The 23,667-nt window shown below is 38.6% G+C and overlaps 1 long non-coding RNA gene across 2 annotated transcripts; it reads left to right on the plus strand.

Annotated features, from left to right (window-relative positions):
- Positions 1-13,407: 13,407 nt before the first annotated feature.
- Positions 13,408-23,375, plus strand: LOC135287207 (uncharacterized). Of its 2 annotated transcripts, XR_010351035.1 has the most exons (4): positions 13,408-13,519; positions 17,948-18,002; positions 22,265-22,649; positions 23,222-23,375. It is a non-coding gene; the product is annotated as an uncharacterized LOC135287207 (long non-coding RNA). The 2 variants fall into 2 exon arrangements; XR_010351032.1 differs by lacking the exons at positions 22,265-22,649; positions 23,222-23,375 and adding an exon at positions 18,382-19,156.
- The last annotated feature ends 292 nt before the right edge of the window (positions 23,376-23,667 follow it).

Genomic DNA, 23,667 nt, shown 5'->3' on the forward strand with positions numbered 1-23,667 from the left:
TCAGTAAAGATTTTTTTCTGATAAAGAATTCACCTTCAGAATCCTTTACCTTTCCTCTTGAGGATCTCAGAAGTGTCTTATTTACCTGAGGCTCCCAACATCAGGTGTGATACTATTCCATTTTATTGAAGGGTAAACATGCTGGCAACATGACTAGCAAGGGCACAGGGAACAGAACTTCTCTAGCCCTCACACATAGCCAAAGCCACAACAAAGTCACCCAGTGCATTTTGGAGACATGTAGCCTGAAGTCAGGAAGCTTTTCTGGGACAAGTACTTAATCTTTTCATTGCTATGTGTTCTACTTTGATCCTTCCTTGTTCCCATTCATAACAGGCTACGACCAGTGCTGCAGCATGATGCCTGCAAATGGATGCTTATGTGCCTGCCTTTAATATGGCCTGGGGGAGATGGATCCTAGCTTTTCTTCAGATCCCAGATAATCCTGTGGTGCAGAAAGTGAGTGGGCAAGACTGGGAATGAAAGCCAATGCATGCTGATGCATGGGCCGTTTATCATCTATCTTACAGTGAAGGACAAAAGTGGAAGTAGTGGATGAAAAATGAGGAGGGTGCTGAAGTAAACAATTTTGAGAAGTAGGAGGTAAAAGAAAGTTGTTTTTTTATGAAAGTGATGGAGAAATGAACTTTAAAAAAAGGCATTTTGAGAATAATAGACCTGAGGGTTAGAATCCACAGCTGCTGATATTGGTGGGGGGAGGACACAACCTTTGGGATCTCAACTAAAGGGAAATTACTGCCCAGTAAGGGAACATAAAGATGAAGACAGTGACACAAGTGAAATGCTTGGGATCTTTTGAATTAGCATACACTCACCAGGAATATGCACTAGTGATTAATACAAATAGATGGCTGGAGCTAAGCTCCTGGGATGGATCCAGTTGTCCACATCACTTGTTTTTATTTGCTTCTCATATTGAAGTCAAGTGAGTAGGGTCCTGCAAAGATTAGGTGGAGATACAAAGGCCTGTCATTTATAATGGCTTGTATTTCAACATGTTCATATTGTTGGGCAGTCAGTGCAGGAGAAATTATGTATGAGAGGTATGTTAAAAATAGTCATGCAATGCTTTATGGAACATCATTTGTCACTGGTCATATCCAACCTGTTTTGAAGAGTTGTGATGAATTTTACATAAGGCCTGCACTTCTACATCTCTTGTGTTTTAAAATATACAAGCAGTATTAAATTGGGTAGGTACAAAGTAAAACCATATTCAATCTACATTTTTACACATGCAGAATGAGCTCCTCTTTAATGCAATCTTCACTGTGTCCAAAGCAAAGATACTATATTTTTAATTTTAACGTCCTTGCCTTCAACCTGCTACAAAACAGAGGCTTGTAAACATAAAGTAATGGGACTGCCTTGTTCAGACCAAATGCATAGTGAACAGTGAAAACAAGTCAACAGTTGGCAAAAGCCATACATATGACACTCGGTTCACAATTTAGGTGATATACAACCTTGTGTAATGTATATGGCATTTGTATCCACTTTTCCAAATCTGAAAACCAGGCTGTGGTCTTTCTAGAAATATTGAATTGGTTGCCAGATTTAATAGTTCATGAAATTGGGAAATCAACCCACCACCCTTTCCCCCCAAAGCCTCTCAACTATACAAACAGCAGTGACAGCTGTCAGTAACATCACAAGCTAAAATAACCATATTGTATAGTTCAGAAACAAGGAGAAGTAGTTTACTATTGAAAAAAAAAAAAGAAGAGAAGGTGTTCCTTATTTTGCCAGGTCTTCACTAAAGCAAAGCTTGATGTCAGTAGCTTTTGTAGAAGTTACAGTTTGGTCAGGGTTAAATCATGCCTGTGCTTTTGTCCACCTCAATCATGGCATGACCAGAAGAAGCACTGAAGCCTTTTCCATTTGGGCCACTGTTGTAAACTCTGTCCACTGGTTAACTGTAGACACAAACTAAGGACTAAGTATTTGCAGTGTTTTAGCTTCAGTAGCATTTATTCTCTTTCCAAAGGTGTATGAAGAAGAGAGCAGACCAATAGTTGCAACATCAGCCCTGGGTGACCTAGGGGAAAGTGCTCTCAAGGGTCCATACCCAGGGGGTGCATAGGTCCCAAAAGCAGGTGGGTTTTCCCAGAGCAGAGAGGCTGTGAGAGGCACTGCCACCTGGCAGCCATGGAAACAGCTGAGCCACTACACTGGGACTCCAGGGAGTGGGACCTGTGAGACTGAGTGATCTCTTCCAGACTGAAATCTTCTGCTTGAGGCTCAGCTTCTCAGGTGGTATAGAAGATTGAAAAGCCATGCCATGCTTTGGTTTTACTCAGAGAACAATTGATAAGGTTTGCATGCGCTTATAAATGCAATATTTTTCTTCTTTGAAACAGAGAAGAAAAATATTTTGGGAGGACTGTGGTAACTGTAAAACACTACAGCATTCATTAGGCCAGCTGGGCTGTCCAGGGAAGTTGGAGTCACCATCCCTGCAGGTATGTAGAAAACATGTAGGTGTGCTGCTAAGGGACATGATTTAGTGATGGGCTTGACAGTGTTGGGTGAATGGTTGTACTCAATGACCTTAGAGGTGTTCTCCAATCCAATAATTCTATGGTTCTATGATTGTAGTGTGACTGGAAAACCAGTCAGATGAGAATCATAGACGAATTTCAGGCACAAACAAGCACTTCTTCAATAGCATGCTGTATATGAGTTCTTCTTCTGGTATGACATGAGAACAGAAAATTCCAGTTTGCTACAATAAAACTTAGTGACTGAGGGCCCCAGATTATTCTTACTCCTTCTTCAGAAAGATAGTAAGCACAGAAAGGAAAAAGAGGCAGAATGTAATTTGGGCACTATTTGTGCAAGGGCCGTTGCAAACATAAGCATTTGCACATGCTGTTGAGAAATGGGAAGTGGGAGTATCATTTGCACAGAAGCACAATATAACCCACAAGCTGATAGGATGAATAAATAGGAATTCCAGAGCATAAAAAACACTGCAGAGATAATTCATTCAAAAAAAGTAAAGTAAGAAAAAATTAATCCTCCAGGGAACCCCTTTATTGATCATGCTCTTTCCAAAGGGATTCCAAGAACTTAGAGGGTTAGAAAGAATAATTTGCTTGTCAGTCTGACGTATGCCTATTGCTCTTAAATGACAGAACGACAAACAGGGCTCCTGCTATGCATAGAGGACATGACTTGTATGGTAAGTAGGATTTTAAAATCAACCATGACTGTTTGAAAGGGGCTTCAGGTATGACTTTTTTGTTTAGGAAATGGGGTTTTATTGATTAAGTGTTATTCAATGATGACAGTGACTTTTTTTTTAAACTCTGATGTACTGAAGATGTAAGTACCAGCCTGACTGTTAAATTGCAGATGCCCCAAGGAGGAAATAAAAATTGGAAGAAGTAGGCAATACATAATATCTAAATATAAATATCGCAAAGCTATTCATTAACAGCAAAAGTAAATATGTCTCTGGAGGCAAAAGGCGGAGCAATGTTGGCTTTGACTAAAGACTTACTTAATCCTGCATTCTTAGTTATTACTTGAGTTAGTGGAGGGTATTTAGAAAAAGCCAAGCTAGGCTGATCATTAAGAAACTTTGTAGAATTCATCTTAATGTTATTTCAGAAAACCATTGAATTCAATTCTCTCAGCACCTTCATCTGGTTTTCTTTTGACTAGGCTATAAACTCTAAGCAGCTTGTATGGTGCTACCTCTCCTGTTATCTTGTTGATTAATATTTTAGGAGGTAAGTATTTCAAGCTTTTATTTGATCCAAAAACAATTCTTTTTTTCCCAGAGAGGAGTATGCAGACAAGTATTCCTGCGAGTCGGTAAGCTTCTGAGGTGTTTTCAGCAAAAAGTGCATGTTCACCTTCTGTATTAAGAGAATTTTTTTCAAAGAATAGTTTTTTTCAAAGATAAATTTACTGGATCTAGATGACAAGTGACTGCACAGACTTTTTAAAGAAAATGACAGATTAAAGTTACATATAATCGTACACTGCAGGTGTCTTACTGTTGATGATGACACAGTAGAGGAACAGAAGAAGGAGAGGAACGAAAAGGAACCAAGGAGAGAAAAGGTTCACTGACAGTGGAAGATGGGCTGATGGGGCAATTTGCATCATTTATAAGGGCTGCTGGTCAGCAGCAAAGATTCCCAAATAAATATTTCCAGCTCTTCTCAATAAACTTTTTTTTTACAATGCACCAGAAAAAAATAGAGTAAATTTTTCTGTTTTACTCTCTATTATTGATTTGAACATCATTTTATAGTACTATGTGGAAGAAACTTTGAAACAACTGCTGCTTTGTTTCTAGCTCAGTGCTAGCATGACTTCATTCAGTATCACAAAATTCAAGTTTATTTCTGCTTCTGATCACTGATAACATGCATGAGTAAACCAAGAGTTGTCACTTCAGCCTGCCATTTTACCTTCATTTTTTTGATAAATCCCAAGAGCTGCAGATAAATGACTTTGATACCATCTGTACTTGCAATTAGCACCAAAGTTACAAATATGTTCATGTGGATGTAATTGAGGACAAAACTTGAGGCTGCTGGATTTCAATTCACTGTACAAACACAATTTCTTCCAGTTATTTGACACCTTTTAAACTTTATGTCTTTAATGAGAGAAACTGAAAATGAGAAAACTCCTTAATGAGGGGAATTGAAATGGAGATGGCTCTACAGGCTCAAAGTAAGCCATAAAAGGAGGCTAGACTGTTTTGTTTCCCTACTAACTCACTGAGTTAGTCAAATCCTATCTCCTTAAATCAGTTCCCAACCTCCCATTTCTTTATTGGAAACACAATTTGTTCTTTATTCGCCTCAAATTTCCATTACTTAGGAAAAGGGCTCTGAAGGTCACAAGACTGCTTATGTTTAACAAAAGATAAAATGTGGCTTACAAGCCTTTGGTGTATTTGCTTAAAGAACATTTTTATTTTTTTAATGTTTCACTGTTAATTTGGGCACAGGAAGATGCTATAAGTAGTGTTCTTTAAACCTAGGAATGTAGGGACATGGGATCAGGTCTTCTATTCCCCAATCTCTAAGTAAGCTTTTTGAAATTAGTGAGAACACTGCCCTTGTTCTGTCCAGATGGTTATTGAATTATGAACATTATTTAGTAGAAGATACAACTGACGGCAATTTAGAAACATATGAAGTTAACATGAGACATTCAGGCTGCAATCCAAAGTGGAACAGATGGATCTGAAATTGGTTAATGCTAGATCAAGGAAAGCTCAAGTATTTGTACTTACTAATGCTCTCTGGGTTACCCCTGGTAAACATGATGCACCCATGCATGCCTGAGCTTGCCTGGACTTTACACTGAGGTAGCTGATCCAAGGAACTGCACCATCAGCAGAGGAATTGCCACAATGCTTTTAATAATTTCTCTCTTGAGTAAAACTTTTATAGTTCTGACTCCAGCTATCCACATACTCAAAGTTTTATTTGTGAGGGCTTCTTTTTGTAAACTTATGTTATTTGTCAGTTTTTTTTTCCAGAAGTAGAGTTTCTTTATTTTCTCTTCTTGCAGGATGGCCACCTGCTACCACTTCAGCTTTAACTGCATCTTCTTGATCTTTTATTCTTGCTTGTTCACTTGCTTGTTGTTTTCACCTGTCTCTCTAAGTAATAATAAGCATACATCTTTCCATGCTTCAGTGTCCAGCTTCTTGCTCTGCTCTATCTTCTCAGTTTTTGCTCTCTGTCATGGCTCATGAGACACATAGTTCAAAACTTTCTTTTAGAGAATGAAAGATATTTTATTTTCTCCAGTCTTCCTCTAACTCCTCAGTTTAACCTTGAGCTTTTCTCTGATATTTTTTAAAATAAATCAATGCCTACCACTAGACCAAATAATTGCCTCTCCATACAATGTAATATATTATTAGTTCATATTTTATTTAAAAATTATATTAGTTTGTGCTTACAGCAGAAATGTAATACAGCTTTAGGCCTTACAGAATCATGTTTGGGAGATTATGGAACAATTGTTCTGATCCGTGAAATTAACTACTGAACACTAATCACACTAAATCAGACTTACCACACTAAAAGGGGATTCAATTAAAAATTTAAATGCCTGAGGGTTTTACTTTCTGATTTGCAGAACTGAAGCTTACATTTACCACCGCTGACTGTATTGCTTTCCCTACCATGTGCGTCGAGGACAGTAATTTACACTGGAATCCTCTCTTTACTGCCTCTCTTTCTGGACAACATCCGTTTATTTGAAGGGACAGTCTCTCCCACTCCTCCTCTCTTGTCATATTTTCAGTCAGTAATGGCGCTGTGATGGTAGGTCTGTAAGTGATCTGGAAGGTCCCCTGGGATCAGATTGCTGTTTAAGAATTGAGCCCTGTCAGTTTGCCTGCCCTGCCAAGAACTTGCTTTTATCTATGGTAATTGCTTTTAGAGCTGGATAGCGAAGAGACTCTTCTCTGAGACTCCCATGCTTCATCCTTGCTTGTGGCAGACTAGTTTCACAACTGCTCCAGCCCATTTAGGAGTCATTTTTCTTTCACCTAGTGGATATAAATCTGCTGCATTCTGCCTGCAATTGACTGTCCCTCTGCTTTGCTTTAGGACTTGTCCATTCAGCACTGCTTAATGATCCTGATCCTGCAATCCCTTGGTGTTTACCATAAGTTGGGTGGGAGAGGGGTCAAGTTTGAGGCTGACTGATAGAAGTAGAAATGACTGCCCCTTTCAAGTCAAACTAGGGTGAGCAATTTCTGCTGGCTTGCTCAATCTAGGATGCAGCTGCAGTCCATGCTATTTAAAAGCAAATGTTTACAGGAGAGAAACAGTTTTCACAAGGCAAACAATTTTCTCTGGTTCTAACAGATTTTCTAGTTATTGATCAGCACAGCTACTCCTTGAAAGGGAAAGAAAGAGCTCACTGGGGTGAGCAGCAAAGTGGCAGAATTTACACTGTATTAATTTGTGTGATACCAACTGTATACTCAATGGTATTGCTCCCAGTCATATTACATAGCTGTAGAAATTTCAAGGCTGACTACTGCCACTTCCAGGGGCTATAGCAGCTGCTGGGGATTGCCAGGGTGAGGATGACCTGGATTCACCATTTTCTTGCATAATTCCTCAGTTACAAATTTCTAATAGGGCCAAGAATCTGGCTTGAAAGTCGTTCCCTTCTGTGTTATGCACACCATGCAGGAATTGATGTAGCCATGGGGAAAAGGAAAAACTGACAGCTCTTCAAGAATAACTAACTGGAGATCCAATAAACAAGTAAACGGGATTTTCTCCTATTGAGTATTTGTGGGAGAACAGGACAAAAAAACCTTTTTTGTTTTTATTTTGCATTTACAAAGAGCTGATTGAGTTTTTATATCTATATAGGGGTTTTTTTTACTCTTTAGTCAAGTCATGTGCCTGCTTTAGACATTTTGCATCATTAATTCTCCTGATCCTGCAGGCTGCTGCATGTGGGAAGCCCTGTGCTCCCATGTGGAGCCTCACCATTTTTAATGGTGTGCTGCGTGGGCAAAGGCAGGTCTCCCTGGAGAGAAACTTTGAGCTTGAGGTGCATTAGTCAGTCTTCCCTTGTTTGTGTTGCTCTTGCAGGCAGAAAAAGAAAAAAGATAAAAAAGAAAAAGAAAGGAAAATAAGAGGTAGCAAAGAACTGAAAGCCACACATGCATCCTAATCCACATGCACGTGGAAATGCACATGCACAACAGCAAAACAGACATTAAAAGGAGTTTTTCTAGTTAATTTTTGTGTTCTCTAAATTATGAGCTGACAGTATCCCCTTGTATCCTGAAACAGCATTATCAATTGCAACATCTTAGAGGGAGAGATTTCTCATTTTCCCATGTTTTGATTTCTGAGGTTAAAGCTACAGTTATTTTATATGTGCATTTTAATTTTTTATTCATATTTGCTGTTGAATCACAGTTTTGCATCCACATGAAGAAAGTCAAGGACAGTTCTCTTTCAGCTGAAAACATTCTTTCTTCAAAAATCTGGCTGCTGTGTTCTTTGATTTATTGCCTCGTTGGACAAGATACCAAGTCTCATGCCACAATATTCCTATTATGAACAGGAGTGGTTTTGTCTCCCCTCACAGTGATAGATAAATCAGAAGAGCTTGCATTTTCAAAGGATAAGTTACAATTTCTGAATATTAAGTTAATTATCTCAGAGAGTGCACTTGAGACGTTGTACCTGCCTACTTAATTGCCTTGCACAAGCTGTAAGTCTAAGTTCTTGTATTGTCATGAAGATTGTATAATCACCTGTGCAAAGGAATTTGAAAATTCTACTTAGTGAAATCCCACCTCTTATTTGTATCAGTGACAGCAATCATACAGGGAAGCCCATGTTTTTAGAGAGGTCATTTTCTGAGGAAAACAGATGGGACAAACTAAGAGATAATAGGCACATTTTATAAAATTTGGGTATATTTTTGTTTCATGATTGAAAATCTATCAATGCAAAAATATTAGCTTGGTATATTTAATATAATTGTCTGTAACATGGGTGCCAGTCTTTAGAAATATGCCGACCAAGTTTCAGCTATTTGTGTTCTAACAATTTGTGCCTCCCTCTATTAAATTTAGGCAAATATTTCCAACTCAGAAATAATTGCATGCCAGAGTTTTGGACTCAGCCAGACTCAATGTGATTTTCTAGCCAGTAGCCCTCAAAACACGATCCAGATGATGAAGATCCTGGTCATAGCTTCCTTTCAGTCATATCACTTACCCCAGGGACCTGGAGAAGTGGATGCCTCCTTTGACAAGGACACCTTTAATTGCTGGAAAATATGATGTTCTGTAAAACAGCAGGGGACTTGTTGCTAATTTGTCTAAATTGCCTTAAATAGTTACGTTGTCTAGGGAAGAAGGAACTCAGGGACTGTCTACTGCTTCATCAGTCTTGCTGTTGGGAGTGCAACAGAAGCAATACATGGTAGGTGAACTCCAAAATATATTTGCACAGAAAATAGATTGGAGAGCAAAGAGCCATTAAAAAAAAAACTAAAAAAAAGCTTTGTCATTTCTTGCATCTGAACTTGACAAAATTTTTTTTAAAAGTCTGCTAATATTTAATAGAATGAAGACTGAGATATTCAAACAAGGACTAAGCAAATATTCTGAGCCAGATAAATATCTCTATGACGGTTATCACAAAAGCAGCTGATCTTAGGAAGCATCAAAGAAAGGTATGAATATATCTTTAGGACTGTTATACCCCTAGCCATCCTCCCACAGAAGGACCCTATTAAGCCAAGGTAAATTGTACCAACTGCCTCAAAGTGGTGCCTGTCTCTTCTAATTTTTTTGATACAGCAAGTTGAAGTTCAGTGTGATAGTGATAGTACTGACCTATTAAGGCTGAAACTGATAGGAAAATGCAGTTGTCACCTACAGCTTTGTTATTGTAGTGCAACAGAAATGTTCTTTTCTTGAACCATTCTTGCTTGAAAGAAAGGCAGCCAGCCCCTCCTTTCACTGTCCAATTATGTAACATTGGTATGTTTTACTATAAGGATGCATTTTAAATGGGGTTCTTTTTAAATGCATTTGGCAGCCTGAAGACATTACCAGAACAAATTAGTTATGCTTAGTGCTGCATTTGAACAATACCTTTTCAATTGCTTTGAAAGCAGAGTCACTCCTCAGTTTTAGTGGTTTATCACAACTCAGTACAACTTTGCAGTTATTTTGCTGAAACTGGCTCAGTTACTTTTCCAGTCTTAAATTTTTTTGTGTGTGTGAATTTCATGTTCATGCCAAATTAACAGCCCTGGATATTTAGTTGTTTTTTTTTTTTCCTTTCTTTTTTTCTAGTGGACATTCCAAATAGCAGCAGTGAGAATTCAGTGTTTGCTGCCCCAGTAATGTAGCATTTAGTCAACAAGCCAGTGGAAGGAGAAGGTAGTTCAGACTCGTGCAGGGTGTTTGCTTGTCCTGCTGCCTCAGAAGAAGCACTGCACTGCTGTGTGGCATTCATGACAAGTCATTGGCTTTTCCTCACACAAGTTTGCCAGGTCTGTCACTTGCTATAGGAAGGTGTCTTGCAAAGTTTGATTAAAAGTGCTGTTGATAGCTATATAAGAATGAGTTTTAGAAAGTAGTTAAACATGATCTTGAAGAAGAGGGCTACCTGTCTTAATTTAAGTATTTACTTAAACACTCTATTATAAACTCCCATTCTTAATGTCCATTATATTTATTTTATCAAAACTCTCTGCTAATATTCTCTTTTGCCTAATATTGAAAGTTGTTGGGTGGTGATCAAGCCCTCCTGTAAAACCTTATAAAGCCAGGTAAATCCAGGACATGGCTTCTTTTTTATGTATCAAAACATGCAGATATCTGAGGGTACATTTGTACCAGGTGTGTTTGAATGACTTAGGATCTAGCATCTTGACTGATAGGAACATGTTGTTCTAGTGCAGGCTGGACTTCAGGTTCAAAGAGGTATATTTTGCGACCATGATATAGGAGGTGTCAGGCTTTGCTTCCCTCATCCACTTAGAATTCAATTGTGTAAACTTTACACCTGAGTACTTGGACCATGAACAATTTATTTGAAGATGTCAGTCAAACAGTCAGCAGTACAAATACTTCCAAATGCACCTGCAATTGATTTTGCAGATACAGAAGAAAAACTGGCTCTCAGTGCAGATGAAAGCACCCAAATTTTGTTCCTTGACTAAAACTTCAGGGGTTTTGTTGTTTCAGGTTTTTGAGGTTTTTTACATATGCATAGGGCAGGAATAGGGGCAACAAAAGATTTTTAAAACTACAATTTTGGTGAAACATCCAGACAGGAATTATGACATAACATTATCTGTAGATTCACAATAGGTTTTTCTCAAGACTTGAAACACCAGATTCTCAATCTACTGATACAATTTTTTCCCATACTTAGTTGATCCAGTAAGAACCAGGTGAGGCTTACAGTGATATTCTTTGGCACAGAAGTGTTAGTGAAAGCAGCAGTAATTCCTCTACCAGCTGGCTTGTGAGCCAGGGAGACCAGGGGTCAAGACCAGGGTAAGGGGACAAGGCAAAGCAAAGGTCAGAGCTCAGCTCTTCAGTCCTTTAGTTTGTAAGCTGCTGCATCAGGAGAACATTCATTTTTCCCAGGCCATCAGTAAGTATGTTAGCATTGAATCTTGGTGCACTGAAGCACCCAGGAATGTGCCTTCCTTCTCTAGGAAAACAGAATGGTGCAAACCTACGGAATATACCAGATCTGCATTAGAGCAGCAAAGAGTAATTTGTTCAATATGTTCAGGGGACTTTGCTTTTGTGTAGCTGTCTCACAGATGAGGTCTTTGGTTCAGGCTGCTGGTAGTCCTACAGCTTTGATTGTGTACGCATGTGCTAGAAAATGTGTCAGGTATGTGTTATGCTGTCCAAAACCCTGATAATGGATTTGGGTAAAACATTGTTATCTTTAAGGCTTGGAGTATAGTTTAGTATCACTGTGCACTGTTAAATAGCTCTCAGGTTTCAGATGAGAGCTGTCTGTATTTTGCCATGAGGCATGTGTTGCAAGAGCGTGTAAATCAATCTGGTGTCTCACTGTAAGAAAGGTGCTTCATTTAAATTAAACCTATGCCCCTAGCATCTTTTAATGGCAGACTAATGAAACTGAGATGGTTTGTGTAACTGGGGGTGGAAATACAACCAAATGGTCTCATTTGTGATGTAAAAATGTAGGCACAATTTACTAATAGTAGCTAAAATATTAAATATATCAAGAAACTTCCTCTGCTGAAACAAATTGGCATTTTGGGTGCAATCCAGCTCATTCTCATTTGGATTTTCAAGACAAGGCTGTTTCTTCATCCTGTCAGAATATTCTCATTTTCTATTTCTTTGTATAAAATGTCTGCATTTCAGATGTCTGAGAATCAGTGGATGCCGACAAGGAGGATCTCCTGGGTACCTGAAACCATAAGTTTAGTTTTTTATCCCCCACAGTAGACCGAATAGACAATATTTACCTTTTCTAAATCTCTTGTTTTTAAATGAATATACAAATTTTATCAGGAGGGGAAGGGGGAGGGGGAAGGGGAAGGGGAAGGGGAAGGGGAAGGGGAAGGGGAAGGGGAAGGGGAAGGGGAAGGGGAAGGGGAAGGGGAAGGGGAAGGGGAAGGGGAAGGGGAAGGGGAAGGGGAAGGGAAGGGAAGGGAAGGGAAGGGAAGGGAAGGGAAGGGAAGGGAAGGGAAGGGAAGGGAAGGGAAGGGAAGGGAAGGGAAGGGAAGGGAAGGGAAGGGAAGGGAAGGGAAGGGAAGGAGAAAATCTTGTTTAAAGCAAGAAAGTTTCAGAAAATAATTTTGCTTGCAGTATGCATAATACAAGATTATTTTTTATTTTTGAAGCCTTATTCATTATTCTTCTAAGTGCAGCCTTTAATGACAACATGTTAAATAAGTACTGGTAAATGCATGCTGAAATAATCCTATGTATGCATTAACGTGAACCTGTTTAGGCCAGACACACAGACTTTATAATTGCTGTATTTATGAAGTTATAGTCAAAGTTGTGAATTATATTTGTTTGCTGATATTAAGATATTGTTCAGTAGCAGTAGTCCCTGAATAGGCTGAACATTTCCAAAACCAGAGGAATATTACATAGCTATATTTTTTAAAAAACCTAACAACCAAAAAAACAAACAAAAAAACCCACAAGTGCCCTACGTTTAATAGATTCATCATAGACAACAGGTTTTAGAGATCCATGAGTTTTACAGAGTAATGTTTTTCTTAATAAAATTTTCATTTTTTTAAGAGAAAAATTGTTTACCTCACAAATAAAAATATCAGCATTTACAATTGACCACTGTTCGTAGCGGTTTCTTAAAAATTTAGTTTTAAACTTGAAAAAGAAACTGAGAGGGCCAGACTGATGTTGGCTGTATTTTCTATTTTGTCTCATAGAATGTGAAAATAATTATTTGGCAGAAAGAAGATATCTGTTGCTGTTCAATTGTCTTGCTAACTGTTTTTGACTCATGCTAAAATTTCCAGATAGGTACAAAATTCACAGTGGGATAAATTGTATGTGCTATGCTTACCTCAAGAACAAATTTTTAAAATTCATTCCCATATGAAAACCTAGACTAAACTTGTATCTAGACTTAGAGAAAATATTAAAGTGATAAGGTGAGGGTGTGATTCAGTAATTCTGAAAATGCCATAGGAATCCCAGCAAACAATCAAAAGAAGCCAATCTGGTGTTTTATGCAATACAGCAATGTAATTCCTGCGTGCTTACATCTGCCATTATCAAACAGAAGAAGGCAGATGGAATTATCTCAAATCTACAGTGGCATTGACTCAAGTATTATTTGACCATTCCTTCCCATCTTATCTCTTCACAAAGGGTACCAAATACCACAGAAACAGTTCTGAGAAGAGTTACAAGGAAAGTTGAAAGAAAATAGAAAGAGAGCTACGCTTAATCCATTGTTTTTTCAAATATTGTTTATTAAGGGTAAGATTAAAATATAAGATCCTTATACATTAAGTTGTGGTAACTGATTGTACATAGCTCTTCATCTGAAAAGGTAAAACTAGTGAACTTGAACTAGACAAACTCAGATTAAAAATAATACTCTGTTGTTTAACAAATGACAGTAATTGATCCCTCAAATATTTTATGAAGGGAAAAAGCAAAGTATCCACATCTTGACTGTAAATCAAAGGATGCATTTATACTTGATCCACAGTTATTCAATCCTAACTTTTGATTGTGATGTTACAATGTTGAGACAAAATTCTCTGCTCCATAACGCCCACACTCTTGGAGTCCATGAACTGTTTTTTGGTTGCTCTGCTTCAATGACAGCACTCTACACTTCTCTAGTACTCTCTACTGAGAGCTCTTAATAGCCCTGCAAGACAGCAACATATCTAGTGCCAGATACTGCATCAGGACTCTGGAAAATTGGGATCCACGTGGACAGTGAGCTAGTTATTTCACCTTTCTGTACCTGAGATAACCTTGGGATGGGGACATGCATCAGTCCAAGGAGAGTGATTTTTGCCACGGTTGCTGGTTCAACAGCAACCCTTGATTTTCAGCTGCTGTGCAGCTTATTAGGTAGAAAGTACCACTTAGTTCCCTCCTCTGCAAGGGTTTTGAGAGAGCCTGGCCACTCTGTGTGTTTCTGCTCCTCTCCACCCTCTGTTTAGTCACCCTTAGGCTGTGTTGTGTGTGAGAATTAGGGTATGCTGACCATGTGCCATCCAGGGAGTAGCAACTATATTTTCCCCTACAATTTTCCTACTGTTATCTTTTTGCCCTCAGTCATCTTCCCAGAAAAGGCTTCAGATATGTTTGTTGGTTTACAAGTGCACTTTCGATGGTGCCTACAGTAATAATTGTTCATATTGTTAATGTCTATGAACATCATATGACTGCTGGTATTACCACAGTGGAAAATTCCAGTTGTAAAAGAAAATTCAATATCAGTGGTGATATGAAAAATTGCATGAAATACCTTCAAATGACTTGTTTTCATTATGTGTGTGTGCATCAATGTGCCAGAACTTGTATGCAGTTCATTAGCAAGCCGTTGGTTATTAGAGGTGGCTTCATAGAGTTTGCAGATGAACATTTGCTAGAACTGAATTTGAAACATATTTAGCTACAGCTTTGCCGATGTTTTTAATTGCAAAGAGAGCTATCTTGCTGTCAAGCTTTTCATTTCGCTTAGCCATGAAAGGACTTCTTCTTTTAACACTTCTTAAAGACTCTGAAAGTGCTCTTCAGCCGCTAGTAATACTAATAAAGGCCAAATAGGAAATGTTTTTCAGCCTCCTTGGAAAATTTTTCTTGATTGCCTTTTCCACATGGGGATTAACCCAAGCGTATTCACCTATTTTCAAACTGGAAAAACGAGAAAATCAGATAGACTGGTTCTCATTTGGGATAGACATAAATGTTATGTGAGTGGGGTCATGAAAGGGGAAGCTTATTCCCTGTCTCAGGTTTAAAAGTGAAAGTCACACCATATGAAATAATGGGGGCCCAATCTATTCTGCCCTTGTTATTCTGTTTCTGGTCATGCTCACCTCAGAATGACTGAAAATGCAGTATTTTGGCCAGTGATCTGAGAAAAAAATAAGGTTGGGATGCAAATATTATCTCTGAATATATTTTTTTTTGTTTCCCACCGGCTTCCCCCTCCAGCAGAGGAGAGTTCATCTTTGTGAAAGCACATCTGTATTTTGCACAAACTTTTGGCTTTGAGCAGTTGATATATTTGTGACAGAAAGCCATTTTACCAGAAAAATTCCCACCAACTCCAATGTTGATCTTTTGGAGGGCAGCAGCAGGACTCCTGTTCTATAGGGAATTTCACCAACAAATATAAAAGTAGAGAGTTTAAAGCATATATTTCCAAATATTTTCTCTAATTTGAGAAAGAGAATTCTTATCGCCCACTGCCTTTTGTCTTGCTTCTGCTTTGTCTTGCTTCTATAAGCCAGATTTCTTCTTCTTGCTTTGAAATGTCATTATTTTTCTTCCTTTAGCTGCTCTAAGCCAGCAGAGTGAAACATCTCCATATTTTGTAAAAGAATATATAAACTTTGTTATTTGAATCTTTCTGCCAGGTTCAAAATAGTCTTTATATATGATTAAGTATCGTAACTATTCTTTTGTTGCATTAAGACGAAATATCAACTTTTATATGTGAAAGGCCAGATGAATCTTTCCATTTAAGATTTCTCAACTGTAGCTACAGAGCATGAAAGCTAAGACAAAATTACTAACATAAGAGAGAAGTGCATTACTGTGCTATTGTGTCTGAAGTGCAGGAGGGCTGACAGGATGGGTAGCACTTGTACAATGCAGGGATAGATATCAAAATGTTCACCACTGCATATCTTCAGCTGTGCACTCACCTTCTGAAATGGGAATGGAAATTATCATGTAAATAAATTTATTGTCTTTCAAAATAAGTTACTTTTAACTGATGATTTTGTAGCATCCATTGCTCTAAATTCCTACAGCTATAGTTATGGAGTTTATAAAACTACTCTGCTCAGAAACATAAATTTAAAAAGAAAACCAATTGTTCCTCCCAATCGTCAAGATAGATTTTTCCAGTAGAAAAACTGTCTTCCTTCCCTTTATCTAGGCTCTGTTTCTCTTTTCTGTTTGGTGCCCATTGTTAGCAATAAAACTGAGTAAAATTGCAATGCCATCAACTGGCTCAATAAGAAACATTGGTGTCTAATATTGAAAAGTTTGACCCTGTTCAGCTAAGGGATTCATGACTGAGACTTGGAAAATTGTTTGTGAAAATGAGTAGGAGATTGGAAGAAACAGTGTAGTTACTAGATAGGAGGAAGAAATAATAAGATTTAAACTTGTTTTCTTTTGAAACTCAATTGTATGGCATCATCAATTGTATGCATGTGTTAATAGATGCCTGAATGTTGTCCTGTGTGGCTATAACTGCTTGGCTTGCTACATCTGCCAGTTCTTGTGACTTTATTTCTGACGGTGTAAAGACCTTGAAAGCCATAATAGGGTTTTGGGGTTTTTCTGAGAAGGAAAAAGTGGATAAATTTACATCAGATCTCTGTGTTAAGAGGTTAAGAGATATTTTGATGGAGAAAGGCTATAAACTGAAAATTGTGATCTGGAGTCTCTGTGTCCCTAAGGTGGCAGGATTGCAAACAGTTTTCTCTGGATTCGCAAGAAAGAGCTCTGTAGAGGCCTTTTTGCCAAGACTTTGGGATGCCATATTCCCTGACAGGTCATGTGTGCTTTGGCTGATGACTTTTCTCTGCCTGCCTGGGTATTTTCTTTTTTTGGCTGACATTTTAAAGAAAATACAAGCCACAGTTTTATAACAAAATTTGTTAGGAAAAAAATTTTCAAACTTTCAACTTATTTATTTTAATGATTTCACTTTTAAAATGTTTTAGATTTCAGTTTTTCAACAAAAATCTTTATTCAGTAAAATAGGTGGGGTTATTTCTTGAAGGTATCTCATGTAATTAATTAGAACTTTTAACTATCTCCAACATGCACTGTGGCTTAAGTACCATTCCTAGAAGGCTTCACTATGCTTTTTTACACTGATCTGGCATATTTACTTGTTCAGATTATTCTTAAATGGTGCTATATATTCAAATGAACCCATCATGATTTCAATGAATACCAAAGCAATTAATAATGATTAAATACTTACATTAAATGTCATTCTCTCATATGTATTTCAGTTAGAAAAAAATTCTGGCATCTATTTTTATTTGAAGAGAGTCACATTGCCCACAGAAAATTTCAAGAGCATACTCAAAGTTTAGCAATTAGCATAGATCAGAAGGCCAGAAACAGAACAGACAGCGAGAAGCGGTTTGGAATTTTGGTTATTTCATAGGAGGCATGTGCTTTCTCAAGCTGTTTCTTTCCTGGAACCAAGATGAAAATCAACATGTAAAAAAATTATTTTTCAGCTTTTTGAAGAAGAGAAGATATGAGAAAGATTTCTTTGTTGTTGTTGCCACATTTGGTTATGAAAACCAAGAATGGGAGTTTGAGTGCAATCACTCCCTGGGTCTTTTGGCAGTTCTGAGGTGTCAAGAGTTTTGTTCTGTTGAGCATGTCGTAGTGGGTGTTTCAGCTGTCACTTCTGAACCAGACTGCAGGGCTAGTGGAGGCCCCCCCCTACTTTCCCTTGCCTGATTTCTTTTGTGACCACACATATTTAATAGTGGGGAGGGAAACAGGAGACAATCAGAGCAGTTTCATATGTCTCTGATCATATAAAATATAATAAGCCTTACAATGGGATTGAAAAGAAGGTGAGGATATACATGTCCTCCAGGGACAGTTTGTCATTTATTTATGACAAAATCTTTTCCAAAAATTGAATTGAAATGGTTTTTATTTTGCATTTCGCAGGCCCCTCCATAATAGTGGCCTTGGCAACTTTCAAAGGACAAGAAGTAAAACAGTGGTAAGTTCAATACTTGTACAGCATTTCAATATACCTAACCCCAAGACAATTGAAATCATTTCCCTTTTCTGGCAAGATTGTGAACTAGAAGGACATTAATTGCTGAACTTGTAATGAGATCCAGTATTTTTGGTAAAAGTAAATTATTTACCATTTACTGTTCCATTTACAGGCTTGATAGTTTTTATAGCTGTATTACCTAGAGTTTTTCACTGCTCAGTATATTCTCCCTTGCTAAAGAGGAATTAAATACAGCATCTGATGGAGAGGATGCAGAGCAGATGGGCAAGTGTATATTGCAATTTCATCATGGTCCCTCCTTGCAAGGCAGCCTTTATGAAAAAGAAACACATGGGTTTTTTCCTCCCTCTTTTCTCAGGGTGTAGCAGAGTGACATTAATCTGCCATGATTGAGATATCAGTTTGGTTAGCAGGCACAAAGCAACCTTAAGCAAAAGGGCAAAGCAGCTTGAGAAATGTTGGCTGTTAGTGCTTGGTAACAACCCGATGGAGAAGCCCTGAAGTGGTTCAAATCACAGACTGCCTGCTAAGTGGTCTTTGGGGAGCCTGCTCTGCATCTAATCCCAACGAGAGAAATATGAGAGGCAGCAGACTGGAGATCAATGTAGGTGCCTTGCTGGGGATATTAACTACCCCACCTTCACTTCTGGCTCCTGCAGCATGACAACTCTATTCCCAGAGGGCCAGAGGATTCTGCTGGGGTCTGTAGCAAAGTCTGTTGAAAGCAGGAGAATTGACATTTTGCTGATTGTCTTGACTGCTTTGACATCTCACAAACAGTACAAATGATCACTTATGTAAAGGTTATTTGAATAAAGGTAAGATCCCTTGGTGTGACTTAACTGTAAAACCATTCCAGTTCCCTTTAGATGTCCCTCTGAGATTTCTAGTCTCCTAAAATGTGCATGTACTTCTAATTTGCCTGTAGCATAGGAGAAGGCTGGAATCTGAAATCTGCAGAGTAGACTGGGCTTGCACAATACACTGAAACTAGGCTTATTCAAAAAGGCTCTTCCAGGGCTTTAAAGAAGACATGAAAAAATATCTGAACCATTAGTGTCTCAGGGAGCTGAGGTGGAGGCAGCCAGGGAGATGCTGAAATGGGTGCTCCTGCTGACAGAGTTACAGGGAAAATGAAGGATTTGCTCTGCAGCAGGAGCTTTGCTACACAAGCCCAGGGAGCTTTGCTGCCCAGTCCCCAGTGTCATGGGGAGGGTTTCTCCAGCAGATGGGGGAAGGGTGCTTTTGGGAGACAAAGTCATGGAGCTTGAGCTCTCATTTAGCGTCTCAGTCTCTGAAAACACTTGGATTATGTTCATAGGATTTCTCAACAACTCCCCTTAGGACTAGAGTCTTGGGATGGGAGAGGTGTGCTGGTTTGTTTTGGTGTTCAAACCAACATCAAACATTTTTAAATTAAACTATTTAAGTTGAGGAGACAAAATTTTAAGAATCACCATGGAATGTTGCAAAGGGCTCATGATATTTCAACGGCAAAATTGTGTATTAGATGTGGCTTGGACACTCCTTCTTCATAGCTCCTGTTGTGGGGAATGGCACAGACACTTGTGCAGAATCCCTCTGAAAGGGGAAAGCCCATGTCCTGATGTCCTAAACCAAACCTGCCATGTACTGTCAGAGCACATCTGGAGATTTGTGCAATTAGACCCTCATCTGCATGCCCATATAGGCATTTTTTTCATTAACTGTATAGTTAACTGTATCCAATTAGCATACAATGACATACCTGAAACAAGCAAAAATCTGTCATGGAAAATTGCAAACATAGTTTTAGATGGTATTTTCTTTCATATCTGAAAGATTCTCAGATACTTTGCTGCACCGATAGATACTGATAGATCATGAGAAAAAATGAAGTTACACGAGGTTGGTGGGAATAGTTGGCATCTCTGGGTGATTAATAAATTCAGTTTTTCTGCATACTTGTCCTGAGTTCTGATTTAACTTGATGCAAAATCATTTTAAAAAGATGACACTGAGATTAAACCCAGCACTGCTGCATTGTGCCATACTTAGTTATGCTCCTGAGATAAACTGGAACTATGGGAAGGAGATTTTGGCCACTTTATTTGCAGAAATGTGCTGACAACCTTTGTAATTATGCTCTGCTCCTACTTCGAGGCTCCAGAGGGATCAGGTGTTGATTACAAAATAGCCTGTGAAATTGTTTCATATGAACATCATGAGAGTCACATCATAGTTAGGTGAACAGATTTCCTATTGCTCCTTCAAAACAGTTTCTCCTATAACATCAAGGTCTCACCAATATGTTGAAAGAACCCCACATTTGTATGTTCCATGTAATATAGCTAAAAAGCTTTGTACCCGAGATATGATACTTCTTATTTAGGAAGCTTTTCTTACAAGGTTGTGGGCCAGAAATCCTCATTTACTTTAAATACAGTAAAACCTTAGCCTACTGCTGTTGCACAGAAATCTTTTCATTGCTCTGGTTGTGGTAGCAAGGTTTCCATCAGAAAGGTACAATGTTTCTATCAGAAAATCTACACTCTCAACTGACACAGAAAAGCCCACTGTGGGGAAGAGAGCTGGTGATTTTTTTCTCTGTGTATTTTGGTTGCAAAGTTTTGCTAGAGCTTTTTTTTTAAAGTGACAATGCTGTACCATACATACATAGAGAACATGAGCTGATGCCAAGGTTTAGCAGTCATCTGGAATCGCCTGTTGGATTCATACTTGCAGTACGTGTATGATGATTTTTATAACAAATTATGAAATGCCAAGTAATTATTAATTATTGGACACTTGCTATACAATATTGCCTATCAGTGAGTGACTCCATCTGGTCTGAAACTATTGCAAATACTCTAAGGAAAGACTGTTTAAGAGGAGGAAGGGCTTCATAAAATGGAAAGTAAAAGGATGGAAAAATAGAAAAGAAGAACTATTTCCAACTTTTTGGCACTGAGGTTCAGTGAAATCCTTGTTAGACTTTTCAGAGTTCTGTAAGAGACCAGCCCTCCATGCGGAGCTGATTACATGAAGTTCTTGTGTGTTGCCTGCCAACCCATGTTCTCACCAACATACAGCCTCCATCTGCATCTGCAAGAGAAGTGGACAAGCAATGAGAAAAGAAATTATTTTGTTCTCCTCACTGTCATTAACAGACTTTTGTTAGACTTTCTGTATTGAGGAAAAGTAATTATTGTTAATACTGTGAGGGATATTGAATAGGCAACATTGATTGGCACTGAAGTCACATTTAATGACTCTGCTTTGGTAGAATCTTTACAGGAGCTTTATGTCAGGCCAGATTTGTTGCTGAAGGTCCCCAAAATCTGTGTACTTGATGAAACCTCACCTTTCTCACTGCAACTTTCTTGCTTATTGTCATATTTCACCATTTGCCCTGCAATAAGAGCAGGAGGATTCATTTGCTATGTTGGCAGCCTGTGTCGGCTGACCTTCCACATGCCATCCTAATTTCCTTCTAACAAGGTTTTTCAAATGCAAAGTTGCAATTTAATTGCTGAGAGACATTTGAACATGAATAGCAGTAACAGAAACCAGGACTCTGGGGATGTGACTATTTGTCACCATAATCCCACCATTCAAGAGGAGATGATCAGCTGGTCTGGGTTCATGTAAGTATTACTTACACTCAAAGCTGAGAGGCTTGCCAAGTTCAGAATGTAAATATTGTTCTGTCCAATTTGAAAACCAGGACTCCATGACCAAATTGGATCTCTCAAACATCACTGAGTCAGTGTGGAGGAGTCCTCCACTTTTTTGGGTTTCATTGTGATTTGGGTTTGATGATGCTCTTGCAGCTTCACTTAAGGAAGGATTGTACTTCAGTTACACATCTGCTATCGACAGCCAGCTAATAGCGAACATTTGAAATCTTTGAGCCAGGAACTCCACTAGTATCATTTCAGTTGACATGTACTGATTTCCTGAAGGCAGCTGAGGATGTGGCAATTTACACAGACCTGTCTTGCTACTTCTTTTACCTATGGATGGTTAGAGTGAGCGGCTTCTACTAAAATTATTTTCTTCTCTTGAACCACATTAAATTTGTAAGTACGTCCTCTCCCCATTTTATTGGTATTTCCCCCTTTCCTTCTTAATCATTAGTAGTTTTGGTGTTCTTTTTTTTCTTTTTGTTTGTGATCTGTTTTCTTAACCTTCCTTTTAATTCCCTGTTTGACTCATTTCTCTGTGCTTTCTGCAAAAAATCTTTTTGTTTTTATTCCTAGGCAACATCTGACCACCCTTTCTGTCCTTCCTGCTCACCACCATGTTCCCTGCCGGAGTCAGTACAATAAGTCAAGGAGGAACAAATGTCTTGCTTGTCAGTGCCCTTTCTATTTCCTGCTGTCCAGACTTCAAGGGTTAATTCTCACTCAAGTTCAAATCACAGGAATCCTAAAGAGGGAGTTTTTCCCCACTTGCCTAAACATCCTTCCTTCATTAGGACTCCTTTCCAAATAAAATTGTGAGGTTTAAGTCTGACCTTGCCCAAGTGAGTAATCAAAAAAACTGTGTTACACCCCAGAAGTGCTTTTATTTTCCACTGAAGACAACAAATCTCTTTCCTGCTGACCTTCAGCTGCCTCAGAAGCAAATCACAATAATTAACAGGTTAGACTCATATTCTGCAACTTGGTTGCCACTTGACATCAGGATTTCATCAGCACTTAGCTGTTTTTTTTCCCTTCCTCTGGGTAGTGTTTCTGGTGGTAATCACCTCATCTATCAATTACAGTGTGTGTCTCCTCAACCAGGGTTGAGACTCTGCGGGCTCCTGTCACTGTAAATAGTCACACCTGTACCAAGGGAAGGTATTTCTGGTGTTTTAGGAGAGAAGTGGGTGCAGAAATTTGGTATGGAGCACTTCTACCGCCAAAGGAATGACAGACATAGGAAGGACTGACTGGGGAAATGTGGAGGGCTCAGGGAAATGGCAGGTTTACTCAATGATTTTGAGTCCACTTCCAACAACTCTGACCCTTGCCCAGAATAAGCCACCCACTTGCAGTTTTCTGTATGTAATTTCTCATGCTGCAAACTGATCAGGAAGTCAGATGTGACCAAGTACAGCTCATTTGGATGTGTACAGCGAATTTAAATAAAATCAGTGGTTGTCTGTACACCAGAAAGACAAATCATTCAATTGCTGGCAGTTTTCTGACAGTAGGATTAATATTTTGCAGTGTTCTAGCTGCACACAGCTGTCTCAGCACCTGTGGCCATCTTCACCCTCACAGCAGATACGAGCTCACAGTGCTTGAGAAGCCCCTTGGTTCAGTTTGTGGCTTGAAGCTAAGATGACAGATTCCAGGGAATGATCCAGACTTTCAGCAGATGCAACTAGTGAGTAATATCTATTCTAGTGCCTATCATGCACGAATCCTGGCTTTCTGCTAGAAGTAACTCTCTGTTTTTATGTATGTTTTTTATTTGAATCCTTGGCACACAGGGACCGACTGGAGTCTTTCATACTCCAGAAAGCGAGCAGCAAAGGCAGAATGTAGCAGTTTTCTCTCAACTAACAAACCATGCTTTTGTTGACTTATTGTTTATTTTGCTTCTGCCTTAAAATGTGGTGCTTAAGAACTCTATTTCAATTGCAAATGAAAGAAACATAGCCGTCTTGCTT

The sequence above is a fragment of the Passer domesticus genome, chromosome 1 (assembly GCF_036417665.1).
Source record: "Passer domesticus isolate bPasDom1 chromosome 1, bPasDom1.hap1, whole genome shotgun sequence".
Taxonomy (NCBI): Eukaryota; Metazoa; Chordata; class Aves; order Passeriformes; family Passeridae; genus Passer; species Passer domesticus.